This window comes from Megascapheus bottae, chromosome 1 (genome assembly GCF_031878675.1).
Source record: "Megascapheus bottae isolate mThoBot1 chromosome 1, mThoBot2.hap1, whole genome shotgun sequence".
In the NCBI taxonomy this organism is placed as follows: Eukaryota; Metazoa; Chordata; class Mammalia; order Rodentia; family Geomyidae; genus Megascapheus; species Megascapheus bottae.
Genome location: NC_143509.1, coordinates 6450200 through 6467323, shown reverse-complemented (window position 1 = coordinate 6467323; position 17124 = coordinate 6450200). Strand labels below are relative to the sequence as shown.

General features: G+C 39.0%; 1 pseudogene; it reads right to left on the bottom strand.

Moving 5' to 3' along the window:
- Positions 1 to 9625: 9625 nt before the first annotated feature.
- Positions 9626 to 17124, bottom strand: part of LOC150068181 (vomeronasal type-2 receptor 116-like) — a 32298-nt pseudogene continuing 24799 nt past the window's right edge.

Below are 17124 nucleotides of genomic sequence, written 5' to 3'. Positions count from 1 at the left end.
AGACAATGCATTGGACTGTATTTCTTGACAAGAACGAAAACTCTAAATCACAGGAATCTTGCAGAAAACACGCTTGTATGAATAGTGTGGTAAACTCACTCCACACTTGGTTGTGTTGCTTCTCTGTTGGGTCATGTCCATGAAGTACAGATGAAAAGATTGTTCCATGCCTGAAGTGTATGAAAACCTCAGGCTCAGTCCTCACAGTGGACCATGAGAAGGGCAACACAGGAGAATTTCCAACTGGGGCTAATATTGCATTGGAGATATTTAGGGAGATGTCAGGGGACTGGCTGGTAATAGGCTCTTCTATGATTGTGGATGCACAATTCACAGAGCTCACAATTTGCCAAACTGATGCCAAACAAATCATCTCTAGGCACCCATGTTACGGGGGAGGGGGTGAGGGAGAACAAATGCCTAAAAGTATAGATTTGAAGCATGTCCTTTGGTAAACAAAACTGGTCTGTCTATGCAAAGATGACTATACACGGAGGCTATTCTGCATTGCAAACCCTTTGGACAGTTCCCAGACAGTTCATCAAGGAAATATCTAGAATATCAGTGTCTTGAATAGGGGACTAGCAGGAAGGAATAAATCACATGGAATCATTGAACAGACAGTGAGAGAACTTTGTCACCATACTCAATATGCATGTATAAAAGGAAGTGTGGATATTAATGTGGCAGGTGGGGGAAGGGGAGAGGGAGTATTTTGGAAGGTGTGATTGGGTTTAAGATGTGCTGTACATGTACATGAATGTCTTAAATGGAAATTTCTACCTACAAACAAGTGAAGAATTAATATCTCCAAAACGAGGCAGCACTGCTGGCTCACATCTGTGATCCTAGCTACTCAGGGTGCTGTGAGTGAAAGATCAGGTTATTTTTTAATTAAAGAATTTATTAACATTGATTTTTACATCATATTTCAAATAACAAGTTTAACGAACAAATGTTCAAGAAGGGAATCTCTATATACAATCACTGGGACTTAGTTTTTAGAATTTAATCAAAATTAGGCAAAGGGTTTGTATGTCATAGAAACATATTAATTTATGAAATAAAACATTATGTCTATAGAGTCATAGGTTTTTATGTCTATATAGTTATGTTTATATTTCCATTACCATGTCCATAGCATTGGGTTTGCAAATATTGTGTCCTCGCTCTTCTATTCCTTGGATCTAATAGCCACACATTAAGGACACCATGCGCCTTTTATTCTTTTGGTCTTCACTTGCCTCACTCAACATGATTCTCTCTAGATTCATCCACTTCCCTGTGAATGCCATTGTTTATCCTGTCTGTTGGCTATGTAGAATTCCATGTCTTCATACATATATATATATATATATATATGTATCACATGTCCTGTATCCATTCATGCGCAGTAGGGCATCTGGATTGTTTCCATCACCTGGCTCTTGTGAATAGTGCAGAGATAAACATAGCTGAGGAGGTGGCCTTATCATATCTTGGGTTATGATGTTCAGTGTAATTGCCCAGAAGTGATATGGCAAGATCGTAGGGAAGGTCTATTTTCTGTTCTTTAAGAAACTTCCACACTACTTTCCAGAGTGGCTCAACTAGTTTACAATCCCACCAGCAGTGTACTAGGGTTCCTTTTTCTCCACAACCCTGCCAGCAACTGTCATTGTCTGGGTACAAAATCTTGGCCATTCTTGTTATGGTAAGGTGGTATCTTAGGGTTTTTTTTATTTGCATTTCCTTTATGACCATAGATGATTAACGTTTTATCATATGCTTTTCTGCCATTTTAATCTCTTCTTTTCATAAGTCTCTCTTTACTTCCCTTGCTCATTTGGTGAATGTTTTGTTGGGCTTGGAGGGGAGGATTAATTTCTTGAGTTCCCTGTAGATACTGGATATTAAGCATTTGTCAATTGTATTATTGGTAAATATCTTTTCCTACTTGGTTGGCTATCTCTCTACTTTGCGACTATATTTTTTCAATATATTTTTATTGTAATTAATAGAAGGGTTACATGATATTTGCCAGATAAATGGTGCCTTGATTCCCATACATTAATAACCTTTCACATGTCATGGTCCCCATTTCCCTTCCCCCCTGCCCCACTCCTCATCTTGTTTTCACCCGTTCCCTATCCAATTTCAGATAACCAAATACAATTATATCCTATATATCAGATAACAAAGTGAGATAGTGTAACAATATGAGATAACCAAGGGACAGTAGAAGTGATGAGAGATAACATAGTACCTTAAGAACAACAATCATTAATTATATGGCTTATGTTTACATCATATTTTAAATGACAAGTTTAACAAACAATTGTTCAAGGAGGAAATCTCTAATTACATTCTCTGGGACTTAGTCTTTAGAACTTAATCAAAATTAGGCTAACGGTTTGTATGTCATAGAAACATATCAGTTTATGAAATAAAACATTATGATTATAGAGTCATGGGTTTTTAGTCTATGTAGTTATGTTTTTATTTGCATTACCGTGTCCATTGCTTTGGGTATGCACTTATTGAGTCCTCTCTCTTGTACACTTTGGATTTAATAACCGCATATTAAGGATACCATGTGCCTTTTGTGCCTTAGGTCTTGACTTGTATCACTCAGCATGATTCGCTCTAGATTCATCCACTTCCCTGCAAATACCATTATTTTATATTGTCTGTTGGCTATGTAGAATTCCATTGTCTATATATACCACATTTTCTGTATCCATTCATCTGCAGTAGGGCATCTGGATTGTTTCCATCGCCTGGCTATTGTGAATAGTGCAGAGATGAACATAGCTGAGCAGGTGTCTTTATAATATCCTGGGTCATGCTATTCAGGATAGATGTCCAGAAGTGGTATGGCGGGATCATAGGGAAGGTCTATTTTCAGTTCTTTTTTTATTGTAATTAGTAAAAGGGTTACATGATATTTGCCAGATAGAAGTTGCATTAATTCACATACACTGATACCCTTTCACATGTCTTGGGACCCATTACCTTTTCCTCCACACCCCCCACCCGTCTTGGTTTTCCCCCCTTCCCTATCAAATTTCAAATAACCAAATACAAATAAATTCAATATATCAGATAACAAAGTGAGATACTATAACAATATTAGATAACCAAGGGAAAGCAAACGAGATGAGAGACAACATAGTACATTAAGGACAACAATCATTCCTTATATGGCTTTTGTTTCAATATCCTGGTGGTCCTTTCACTTAGCTTCATACTAAATGGCCTTATGTATCAAAGTTTTGCTCTATTGCAAATCTCTGCTAGTAGTGTCCAAGGTTTCTACTGATTATGACAAATGAGGGAAACCATTGAGCCTAAGTTCCTTTGAGTCTGGCTTACTTCGCTTAATATGATTTTTTTCTAAGTCTTTCCATTTCCTAACAAATGAGGAGATGTCATTCTTTCTGACAGTAGCATAGAATTCCATTGTGTACAAATACCACAACTTGTTGATCCACTCATCAATTGAGGGGCATCTAGGTTGGTTCCATATCTTTACTATGATGAATAGTGCTGCAATGAACATTGTTGTGCTAGTGGATTTCGTATGCCCTTGTTTCTGGATGGTTGGGTAAATGCCAAGTAGTGAAATTGCTGGGTCGTAGGGGAGTTCTATGTTTAGCCTTTTAAGGCACTGCCATACTGCTTTCCATAGTGGTTGAACGTGTTTGCACTCCCACCAACAGTGTAGTAGTGATCCCTCCTGGCCACATCCCCTCCAGCATCTGTTATTATTCGTTTTCCTGATCTTGGCCATTCTAACTGGAGTGAGGTGGAATCTTAGAGTTGTTTTGAGTTGCATTTCTTTTATGACCAGAGACGTTGAGCATTTCTTCATGTGTCTGTAGGCCATTTTTGTTTCTTCTTCAGAGAAGACTCTCTTTAAGTCTTTGGCCCATTTTTTAATGGGATGGTTGTTACTTTGGAGATTAATTTTTATTAGTTCTTATATTTGTGTGCCAGTGATTGCATACAGAAATTCCACTCTTGAATACTTGTTCGTTAAACCTAACATTTGAAATATGTTGTAAAAAATAAGGGTTAATGAAATCTTTTAATAAAAGTATGTTTTTTTATTGGATTTCCTCCTACTGGTATTTAGGTTTCAGAGTTTTGTTCACTATTCTATTCAGACTCTGTGAGATGAATTGCTAGCAAGATTTTTAATGATTCTTTTTTCTTTCCCACCATTTCTTTCACTGGACTGAAGATTTCAATTGGCTATAACCACAGCTATTTTGTATTTCCAGCCCCAGTTCTACCCCCAAGTTGGAAAGTTGTATACATCAGTCTTTCATCTGATGTAGAGCCAGTGAAAATCTCCCATTCTGTGTTCATTCTATGTCACCTATGCCCATTCTGTGTCACCTATGCCCTTGACAGTGCAGAAAAATTTAAGTATGATGTAGCCCCATTCATCAATTCTTTTTAACTTATTTTGATTCTAGAATCATAAGTAGAAAGTCATGATTTTTTTCAGGAACCCTATCCTTCCTCTTTACTTTTCTATAAAGTCAGATTTCTGAAGAAAAAGGAGAAATAGGTCCCTCACATATGAAAGTTAGATATAAAATCGGAACATGTAATATGAAATCAATAATGAATCAATGCACAGCCATTTACACACTCACTTTGACTAACGTATGGTATATATAGGGTTGGTGTTCCAAGGTGTAAATTTATTGATCTACTATCACTATAAAACAATGAACCCCACAAAGCTGAAACACATGTGGGAAGAGTAGATGTTAGAGGGAAAATGTAAAGGAACACTGAATGGATGTGTGGGGAAAAACAGCATAAAATTCAATGTACAAAGGTGAAAATAGAATTAGGAAACTCAGATAATGGGTTTGTTAATAGAGACAAGTGATGGAAATAGTGAAAAAGACCAAGAGGAATTTTACAAATAAATTGAGATGTTGTATAACTGTAGAAAAATAAATGCAATTTTTTCATAACCTAAAACCAAATATTACCTGCAGTCACTTCAACTGGTTATTAATAGAATGCAAGACTGAGATTGTGATGGATGGCAATCTTCTTACTCATGGAGTATCCAATGTCTGTCTCTATTTTTAGCTAACCTTCAGACCTTTAGATCAGGCCCTGAGTGATCATAACACATTTCCAGCTCTCTATTAACTGGCAACAACGGACACAGCAATAGCCCCTGCCATGGTCTCCTTACTGCTTCACTTCAGCTGGATGAAATGGGGTAGGGCTGTTGACCTCACAAGATGAGAATGTTTTCCTGAGCTGAAAGAAGAAACAAGAACAGAGTTTGGGTAGCATATGGGCTAGTGATCTCAAGACAAGTCTTGTCACATATACGCAAATGAATGGCAGTTTATAATCAAATAAATAAACCTTTAGCAAATGTCCTCATTATAAATCATGATAATGATTTACAACTAGATTCAATAGTGTGTATGGAGCAAATTTTAGGTAAAGCAAGGTTTGTATTATGAACTCACAGTGGGATTTATCCATGAGAAAGAAATTTTTCATGCTAGCCTCATCCTAGGTACCTTTTATTTTTTCACGCCATCATGCAGCTGTTTCTGGATTCACAGATTTTTGTCAAGGCAGCTAACCCTTCCAAATATACCGAGGACATTTTTTCTGCAAGGCTGTTGTTTCTCTTTATTGCTCAGATTCTGAATCTGACTGTGTGACATGGGACAATTGTCCTCATGACGCCTCCTTGGATTTGCTGTCTGGGCACACATTTGACATGATATGTGTACAGACAGTTATAACATCTCCAATACTGTATGAGGTGGCCCAGGCTCTCTATGAGATGCTTCTTCATCAAACAGAAGTTCAAACAATGAGAAATAGAGAAGAACCAGTGCCTTTCCCTTCACAGGTGATTTGTTTTATTTTACAAGGCACACACCAAAAACAAAGGCATTTACTAGAGGATGTCTTACTCTTTAAAATTAAATATTTAAATTTTCTAACATGAGAAAGATATTTTTCCTTATTTTTTTAAAGAAAAATGCTTTAATAAAGTCATTGTAATGTAGGGACAGTACAGAGTGGTTGTGTGTCTATGGGTAAAGCTATAATTTCAGCTGAGGTTCATTCACTCAAGGCGATGGTTCCTAGTCTCCTAGAAGACATTTTCAATAAGCTTGAATTACAACCCCAATATCTTTCTTTGATTTTTTTTCAGGTTAACATGTGAAATAAAGGAGTTTTCTCAATCATAGTTAATTTTATTGGCTAAAACACAATGAATATCTTCACTTCCAGACCCAAGTACATTGTTTAATTTTATATGTCTTAGCACATTGGAACATTGGAACAGCAACAAAATTGGCTTTGCATTTACTCTCTTCATTTACTTTTCTTTGATCACTTGCCATAAAAGAAAGAAAAAAAAGATGAGGAGACAAATTTCAGCTGCCATTTCCTAGGGTGATTTTTATCCATTTCTTTTCCCTCTTTCTCATCTTTCTTCTTTCTGTAACCTTCCAGTCCCTTCCTCTCCTACCTCTTTATCAACATCAATGGTCTCACATACGCATACATGATTCCTTCACTACACTTGGGATGTAGTGTGTAGAGAGATGTAATTGCTGAGGAGTTAAACAAAGTGACAGCTTAAGAGACACATTGTTCTTACTGTCACTCCCCAATTATTTTTCTTTAAATGTCTATGTGGGCCGGGCCCGGTGGCTTATGCCTGTAATCCTAGCTACTCAGGAGGCTGAGATCTGAGCATCACGGTTCAAAGCCAGCCCAGGAAATACAAAGCCAAGAGATTCTTACCTCCAATTAATCACTAGAAAACAGGAAGAGGGGATGTGGTTCAAGAGTAGGGTGGTAGCCTTGAGCTGAAGAGCTCAGGGACAGCACCCAGGCCAGAGTTCACGCCTCATGACTAAATAAATAAATAAATAAATAAATAAATAAATAAATGTCTGCACAGTATTTTAGATATGTGTCTATCTCCTGTAAAAATTGGCCAGTAAGGTCATGAAAGAAATGCAAATCAAAACAACTCTTAAGATTCCACCTCACTCCAGTTAGAATGGCCAGGATCAAGAAAACTAATAACAACGGCTCCTGGGGATGTGGCCAGGAGGGCTCACTACTACATTGCTGGTGGGAGTGCCAACTCCTTCAACCACTATGGAAAGCAGTATGGCAGTTCCTCAAAACACTAAACATAGAGCTCCCCTATGACCCAGGAATTCCACTACTTGGCATTTACCCATTTGTCCAAAAACGAGGACATACTACATCCACTAGCACAACGATGTTCAGTGCAGCACTATTTCCCATAGCAAAGATATGGAACCAACCCAGATGTCCCTCAGTTGATGAGTGGATCAACAAGATGTGGTATTTATACACAATGGAATTCTATGCTCCTGTCAGAAAGAATGACATCTCCCCATTTGTAAGGAAATGGAAAGACATAGAAAAAATCATATTAAGTGAAGTAAGCCAGACTCAAAGGAACATAGGCTCAATGGTTTCTCTCATTTGTCATAATCAGTAGAAACCTTGGACTCTTCTAGCAGAGATTTGCAATAGAGCAAAACCTAGATACATAAGGCCATATAGTATGACCTCTAGGATATAGAAACAAAAGCCATATAATGAGTGATTGTTGTCCTAAATGTACTATGATATCTCTCATCTCTTTTACTGTCCCTTGGTTATCTCATATTGTTACAGTATCTCACTTTGTTATATGATATATTGCATATATTTGTATTTGGTTATTTGAAATTGGATAGGAAAGGGGGAAAAACAAGATGAGGATGGGAGTGGCTCGAAGGGAAATGGGGACCAAGACATGAGAAAGGGTATCAATGTATGTGAAGTAATGCACCTTCCATCTGGCGAATGTAATGTAACCCTTCTATTAATTACAATAAAAATATATGGAAAAAAGAATGAATGTGTAAGGAGGGAAGAGGTCAACACTATTAAAAAAGAAATGTACTCATAAAAAAATTGGTCAGTAACCTGGAGGGATTGTTGTTCATGGGATTGTAAACTCGTCAACCACTATGGAAAGCAGTAAGGCGATTCCTCAAAAGACTAAACATAGAGCTCCCGTATGACCCAGCAATCCTACTCCTTGGCATTTACCCAATAGTCCATAAAAATTGTCATACTAAAGCCACTAGCATAAAAATGTTCACTGCAGAAGGAAGATGGCGCCAACACAATAGGGACGCTACCTAGGTCTCTCTCACAAAAAGAGAGAACCAGGGAGTCCCACGAGCCAATTATCTTAAGAAATCCAGAACAACAAACTCAAAAAGCAACGCAGAAGGACTTAAACTGGAAAAGAAATCCACTTAAAGCTCACATCCAAATTTATCAAAAAATTCAGAAAGCGAGGACCCCTCCCCCACCTCTCTCAGCTGGCTCCAAGACACGAAAAGCTGCGGCCAGATGGATTCACAGCTGAATTCTATAAGGTCTTCAAAGCAGAGCTCACACCAATACTCCTCAAGCTCTTCAACGGAATTGAAAATGAAGGTTCTTTACCAAACTCATTCTATGAAGCCTGTATAACCCTCATCCCCAAACCACACAGAGATTCATCAAAGAAAGAGAACTATAGACCTATTTCATTGATGAACATTGATGCAAAACTTCTCAACAAAATACTGGCCAACGTCTACAACAACTCATGAAAAAAATTATACACTATGATCAAACTGGATTCATCACAGGGAGGCAAAGCTGGTTCAACATACGCAAATCAATTAATATAATTCAACACATCAACAGGAGCAAGGACAATAATCACATGATTGTCTCAACAGATGCAGAAAAGGCATTTGACAAGATCGAACACCCCTTTATGTTAAAAGCTCTGGAGAAACTAGGAATCCATGGAACATTCCTCAATATAATAAAGACTGTGTATGAGAAACCCACGGCTAGTATTACACTTAATGGTGAAATTCTAAAGCCATTCCCGCTAAAATCAGGAATGAGACAAGGATGCCCACTCTCTCCACTACTCTTTAACATAGTACTAGAATTCCTAGACAGTGTAATAAGGCAAGAAGCAAGCATAAATGGGATCCAAGTAGGGAAAGAGGAAGTCAAACTATCCCTCTTTGCAGATGACATGATTCTGTATTTAAAGAATCCTATAGACTCTACTCCAAAACTCCTTGAGCTGATTCAAAACTTTGGAAGTGTAGCAGGCTATAAAATCAACCCTCAAAAATCAACTGCCTTCCCTTACGCCAACAGTGAGAGGAATGAGGCAATAATCAGGAAAGAAACACCAGCACTCTGAAGGTCAGGAACTTGGCCTCACTGAAGGTGTCAGGCAGGTTCCTGGCCAGAAAAGCCACCATAAAGCTGGCCAGGGCCAGGGAGCCCAGGGAGCCCAGGACACAGTAGAAGGCAGTGAGGGAGCCCTTGTTGCACAGGATGATGATGTAGCCATGTTCAGAGTGTGCATCTGTGTCCACAAAGGAAGGAGAGCTTCCCAGCCAGAGGCCACACAGACTCACCTGGATGAGGGTGCAGATGGGGATGAGGAGCTTAGGAGCCCCAGACATCAGCAGCCCCCTCATCCTCCTCCCTGGACAAGTGGCCTTGAAGGGCAGGACCACAGTCACCGTTTTGCCAACACTGTGGAGACAGCCACCGTGAACACAACTCCAAATGTGATCTGCTGCAGGATGCAGGTGGCTGTGTTGGGACAGCCAATAAAGAGCAAGGCACAGAGGAAACACAAGATGAGGGAGATGAGTAGGATGTAGCTGAGAGCCCGGTTATTGGCCTTGACAATGGCAGTGTCTTGGTGTTTCACAAATAATCCAAGCACAGCAGCAGTGAGCATAGAGCAGCAAAGAGCCATGCAGGCCAGAGCCATGCCCAAGGGATCTCCAAAAGCCAGGAAACTTTGTGCTCTCAGGAGGCACTCGTCTCTCTGTGTGTTGGCATACTGGTGATCTGCACACCTCACACACTGCTCCATGTCTGTGGGAAAGAGTAAGCTAGTATTAGTATTTTGTTCTGAATTGTTTCTCTTCAAAAAATTTCAAACATTTTTTACTTAGATGAAGTCTTAACGTCAGCATTTACAGTAAAAGTTCTTTTCATTTCGTTCCTTTTTTCATATATTTTTATTGTAATTAATAGAAGCGTTACATTATATTCACCACATAGAAGGTGAATTACTTCACATACACTGATACCCTTTCTTGTGTCTTGGTCCCCATTTCCTCCCCCCATCTCCACCCCTCATCTTGTTTTCCTCCCTTCCCTATCCGATTTCAAACAATCAAATACGCATATATATTTTTGTTTCTTTTCTAAAGCATAACACCCTCCCATTTCTCTCTTCTTCTTTATCAAGTTTTCATAGTCAATTTTTTCCTTCAGTGATTGTCACATGTATTATTATTGTGACAGTTGGGGTATTGTAATACCTAACATCAATTTTCTACTGATTTCCTTACTCTTATTAACAGAACTCTATACAGTCCTACAATGCTATGGAAATTGTAATTGTATAGCTTAAAGCTTCCTACATGTCTGTATAGAACATTGATTTTATCCCTGGGGTATCTTCTTAAATTCGTCTCATTATGGTTGTCCAGCTAACCATCTGTGAAGCAGTAGGAAGAGATAAACCATTTTCGGATACTCTATAGTTATGCTTACTTCTTGAAAGATTTCACCTTACTGAGCACTTGCCTGTGCCAAGAACAGTACTCTGCACTGAAAAATAAAGGTAGGCAAAATCCATGTTTTCTGTGTGGACAAAATGTAAGTTTCAAGAAGAACACTGTCCTTAATAATACTTACATTTATTTTCATGTGAGATCTTACACTTGTCCTAATGATTATGGATAAGAGGCCTTCCTGGAGATAACGTTGCCTGCAATACACTAGAAAATATTACTAAATAGGTAATTCAAAGTCATTCTCTGTCATACTTTCCTAGCAATACTGCCCCAACAGTCTCTGTAATCCTAACCTACAACTTTTGCATTGACTTTACGTCATAAGATATGGACTTACCTGTCCCATTAGCAATCTGATTCTCAGGACACGGGGTAAAATCAAAGCAACAGGCAGGATTCAGGATATCTCCTGAATCCAGGAGCACAAATCTCAGTGCAGACAGAGTGAGGAGTCTGAGGAAAATCACAGATGTATCAATAACTCTTCAGAATTATACAGAACACAAAAAGCCCATTGTTTAAAAACTCAGATTATTAAGCATGGCATTTCTTCTTGTCAAATTTTATTTTATGGTCAGGGTGATGTTTAAAGGGGTTATAGTTACATTCATTGGGTAGTGAGTACATTATTTCTCAAACATTTTTAACCCTTCCCATGTTTTCGGCCACTTTCCCTCTCCCCAATCCCTCCCAAGCTGCAAAGTTCATTACCAACATATTGTCTTGTGGATATCACTGTTACACTGATTACCCTTTGTCCTTTGTCTCATTATCTGCTATTCCCTTTCCCTTCCTTATTTCAAATAAACAAATAAATCCATATACAATTCACAGGTACCAAATATAGGTACCAGAATCAGGTACACTAACAACAGGGGATCAACCATAAGGGGGGAAAGGCAAGAGAGAAAATAAATAATTTCACATGGTATATTAAAAACAACAATCACAAAAATAAAACTTTTGTCTCCATATCCTGGAGTTGATTTTGCTTGGCCTCATCCTACACAGTCATATGCATATAGCTTTTGAGCTATTGTGATCCTCTACCAGGAAAATGCAGGAGAATCCTAGATGTGTACTAATTATAAAAGATGAAGGAAACCATGAGCCTATGTTTCTTTGGGTCTGGCTTACTTCACGTAATATATTTTTTTCCAAATCTCTCCATTTCCTTACAAATGGGCTGATGTCATTCTTTTGGATGGCAGCATAGAATTCTACTGTGTATAAATACCACATTTTCTTGATCCGTTCATCTACCGCGGGGCATCTGGGTTGGTTCCATATCTTAACTATAGTAAATGATGCTGATAGCTTCAGTATCCTTGTTTCTGGACATTTAATTAAATGCCCAGGAGTGGGATTGCTGGGTCATAAGGGAGTTCTTTGTTTGGTCTTTGCAGGAATAACCATACTGCTTTCCAGAGTTGCTGAAAGAGTTTACACTCCCACCAACAGTGCAGTTGTTATTAGAGTTCTTGATAATAGCCATTCTAACTGGTGTGAGGTGGAATCTCAAAGTTGTTTTCATTTGCATTTCCTTTATGGCCACAGATGTCGAGCATTTTTTCATGTGTCCATAGGCCATTTTTATTTCTTCTTCAGAGAAGTCTCTCTTTAAGTCTTTTTTTAATGCCCATCCTGGGGTTTGAACTCAGGCTTGAGCTCTGTCATTGGGCTTTTTCAAGGCTAGCACTCTTCCACTTGAGCTAAAACACCACTTCTGGCTTTTTCTATGTTTGTGGTATGGAGGAATTGAACCTGAGTCTTCATGCATGCTAGGCAAGCACTCTACCACTAGGCTAAACTCCCAGCCCTTTCTTTAAGTCTTTAGCCCACCTTTTAATGTGATGATTGTTTCGATGAGGATTTATTTTTGAGAGATTTCAGTTTTTGAGCTGTATATATATTTTAGATATGAGGCCTTTGTCTATTGTCTGGCTAGAGAAGATCTTCTCCCACTCTGTGGGCTTTCCATTTATCTTTGTATAAGCATGGTGTTTTCTGCAGGTGAACGCAGTCAATTAATTCAACACTGTAATAGACTGCCACAGGCTTATGTGGTGCAGTCTTGATTTGTAATCTGTTGAACTATTGAAAAGTATGGAACTTATAAAGGTAGAAACTAATGGTGAGAAAGTTAAGTCAGTCTCAGTGTATGGTCCTATGTAACTTCCTGGAATATATGTCATTATACATTGTCTCCTACTTCTATGTAAAATGGAGAAGAGGATGGTGGATGTTCTATCTTGAATCAGGCTATGTGAACCGCAGGTTCATCATATCCTTGTCTTGTTTCCAGTGACCAGTCTTCTGAAAGGCTTCTTCAATGATTCCTCTCACCAGAGATGCCTAAGTAGCAGGTCAAGTAATGATTGAAAACTCTCCAGAAGGGAGCAAAATAAACCTTTCAACCCAACAAACTCATTCACCAGGGACTTTATCACAGTGTTAGAAATCTACTAAGAAAGACATTTGTTTTTCTATTGTAATGGTAATATTCTAAATCAATATTTAGTGACATGTTTAATTTTTTTAAATTCTGATCCCGGGGCTTGAACTCAAGATCTAGGCGCAGGTCTTGAGCATTTTTGCTCAGGTTCAGCACTCTACTACTTGAGTCAAAGCTTCATTTCCAGATTTTTGGTGATTCATTGGAGATAAGAGTCTCACAGACCTGCCTGTTTGGGCTCATTTTAATTGGTGTTAATCAATCTTTGCTATTTGAATAGCTAGGATTACCGAAGAAAGTTTTCTGGCACTCAGCCAGGTATACATTTTAAGCGTGATTCTTTTCTTATGTACATGTCTTTACAATCACTGTGATTAGATGTAACCCACCTCTGCAGTTCCTATGGCCCATTCAATCATGTCTTCAGATAACAATAGTTGATTGCCATGGAGAGCATATGGAGAAAACATTTCTACTTTCACCTGATGTTCAAGACCTTCTGGAAAATTCCAAATGTTCAGAATGTCATATTCTGGCTCCAGTTTCCTTTTCGCATCCAAAATCACTAGATCTCCAGCAGGATTGTAAAATTGGATGGTCTTCAGAAAAGGGTGAAGCTAAATGAAATCCATCAAATTATGGTGAAGTACATCCTAGAGTTAAGGCAGAAAACCTGATCTATGAATAGGTCCTGATTGCCTTTATATTCTTTCTGAATTCAGAATCCAAGAATAGCACAGCCACTTAATGAACTCTCCTAGAAAAAAATCTCTCTTTTTTTTCACTCAGCATTGGTGCTTGAACTCTGGACCTGGGTACCAGTCCCTGAGCTTTTTAAGCTCAAGCCTAGTGCTCTATCACTTGAGCCACAGCATCACTTCCGGTTTCCTGGAGTTTCTTTGGAGATATTCTCACAGACATTCACGCCCAGGCTGGCTTTGAACCATGATCCTCAGATCTCAGCATCCTAAGTAGCCAAGATTACAGGGGTGAGCCACCAGTGGCTGGCTCCCCCCAAAAATTCTATGGAAAAATAAAAATTATTTTTCTGCACACTGGTATTTCAAAAAAGGCGCAGAGGCTTTTAAAAAGTGAAACCAATATTGAGGCTTGGAGAGAGCTAGTGGTAGAGAGCCCACTCAGCATGCAAGAAGCCCTGGGTTCCATTCCTCAGAAACACATACACAGAAAAAGCCGGAAGTGGTGCTGTGGCTCAAGTGGTAGCATGGCAGCCTTGAGAAAGCTCAGGGACAGTGCTAAGGCCTTGAGTTCAAGCTCTAGGATGAGAGAGAGAGACAGAGAGAGAGACAGAGAGAGACAGAGAGATAGAGACAGAGAGAGACAGGGACAGAGAGAGACAGAGACAGAGAGAGAATGTTATAGGGTGGATGGAGACAGGGAGAGAGTGAAAGTGAGAGGGAGAGAGAGAGAGAGAGAGAGAGAGAGAGAGAGAGAGAGAGAGAGAGAGAGAGAGAGAGAGAGGAGAGGGAATGGGAGAGGAGAGAGAGGGTAGGGGAGAGGGAGGGGGAGATGGAGGGGGAGAGGGCAGGGGGAGAGTAAGAAAGATATCACATAAACAGCAAGGAATGAGACAATACTCAGTTGCTTAGATACAGTTTGCCCCAACCAAAATATATAAGAAATTTATGAATGCCTTCGCTTAGAGCTTGCTAAAATTTTAATAGAGAGTTCAATGAAACTTGACCACTTATGAAAAATATAGGTAATGGTGTTGAACAGATCATCATTTACTATTACTGAAGGAACTTAGGGGAACCCTGAATTTACATTTTTGAAAACAGTTATGAACATGTTGAAGATGTTTGAAATGAAATGAATTCACAAGCCAAGATTCTGTGCCCCGTGCTTATCATTCTAATTACTCAGGAGCCTGAGATCTGTGGTTCACCATTTGAAAACGGTCCAGGCAGAAAAGGCTATGAGACTCCTGTCTCTAATAAAACTACTCAAAAAAGCTGGAAACAGTGTTGTGGCTTAACCAGTAGAGTGATAGCTTTGAGTACAAATAGACCATGAGACAACACCCAGCCCATTACTTCAATCTCTAGGACAAGCAACAAACAAACAAAAACCCACACAAAACATCAAAAAATGAATTATAGAAACATGGAAAATATTTTATTTTTGTTACTGGCCTGTTTATGCTTTACAGCATATGAACTCATGCCTAGCGTTCTTCACAGACATGTAAACAAAAATAATTTCCTGTGTATTGGAAAAACATCAGAAATATTTACTTTTATACACTAAGAAACTCTCTAGGAAGTGCATTTATGCAGGATGTGTGCTCTCCAACATAGAAGACAATACCTGTGCAGGGGAAGGGACTGTCCCTTTTCTATTTCCCATGGTTTGAACTTCTGTTTGATGAAGAAGCATCTCATGGAGGGCCTGGGCCACAGCATACACTATATTGTAGATATTGTAACTGTATGCAGACATGGTCATGTCAAAAGTTTGTCCAGGCAACCAATCCAAGGAGGCATCAGGACAGTTCTCCCACGTCACACAGTCAGACTCAGAATCAGAGCAATTAAAAGAGAGAAACCACAGCCTCACAAGGAAAAAGTCCTCTGGGTATTTGGAAGGGTTAGCTGCCTTGACAAAATCTGTGAATCCAGATACATCTGCATGATGGTGAGAAAAAATGAGAGGCACATGAGATGAGCCTAGCATGAAATGTTTCCTTGCGGTTAAATCCCACTGTGAGTTCAAGATACAAACTTTGCCTGTTATCAAAAGTTGCTCAATACATATCATTAAATCTATTAGTGACTCATTATCACCATATATGATGAGAACATTTGCGGGAGATTTATTCATGTGATTATACACTTCCATGAATTTGATTGCAGGTAACATGCCTTTGCTTGAGATCAGTACCTTATAGGCTACACAAACTCTGTTCTTGATCATCTGCTGTTTCAGTTCAGGAAGAATCCACAAACCATTGTCATCTTCTGAAGCCAATACTCCCACCCAGTTCCAGCTGAAGTGAAGCAGTAAGGAGACCATGGCGGCAGCTATTGAGGTGTCCTTTGGGGACATCTGATAGAGAGCAGGAAACTTGTTATTGTCACTCAGGGCATGAACAAAAGGCACAAAAGTAAGCTAAAGGGAAAGAAATTTGTACAGTCTATGAGTGAGAATATTGCCAAGAATCACAGTCTCATTCCTGAAGTATGTTAAGAATCAGCATCAAGGCTTATACTATAAAACTTGAGCCACACATCCCACTTCCTGCTTTTGTTCTGTTCAATTGGAGATATTTCCTAAATAGGATTACAGGTATGAGTCACCAGTACTCTGCTCATCATCTCTTCATACCTCAAAAGATTCCTGCAGAGAATCCCATGGTAACAACTGAATGGAGAGAGACTCAATAAATGGGACTACCTAAAAATAAAAAGTTTCTGCACAGATAAAAGCATAGCCACAAAAGTAGAGAGATAGCCAAAAAACTGGGAAAAGATATTTACCAATAATACATCTGACAAATGCTTAATATACAGTATCTGCAGGGAACTCAAGAAACTAATTCACCACAAACCCAACAAACCATTCACTAAATGGGCAAGGGAACTAAAGAGAGTCTTATCAAAAGAAGAGGTTAAAATGGCAGAAAAGCATATGAGAAAATGTTCATCATCCATTGTCATAAAGGAAATGCAAATAAAAACAACCCTAAGATACCACCTTACCCCAACAAGAACGGCCAAGATTTTGAACTCAGACAATGACAGTTGCTGGCGGGGTCGTGGAGAAAAAGGAACCCTACTACACTGCTGGTGGTATTGTAAACAAGTTCAGCCACTCTGGAAAGCAGTGTGGAAGTTTCTTAAAGAACTGAAAACTGACCTTCCCTCCAATCTCACCATACCACTTCTCGGCATCTACACTGAACATCATAACCCAAGATGTGATAAGGACACCTGCTCAGCTATA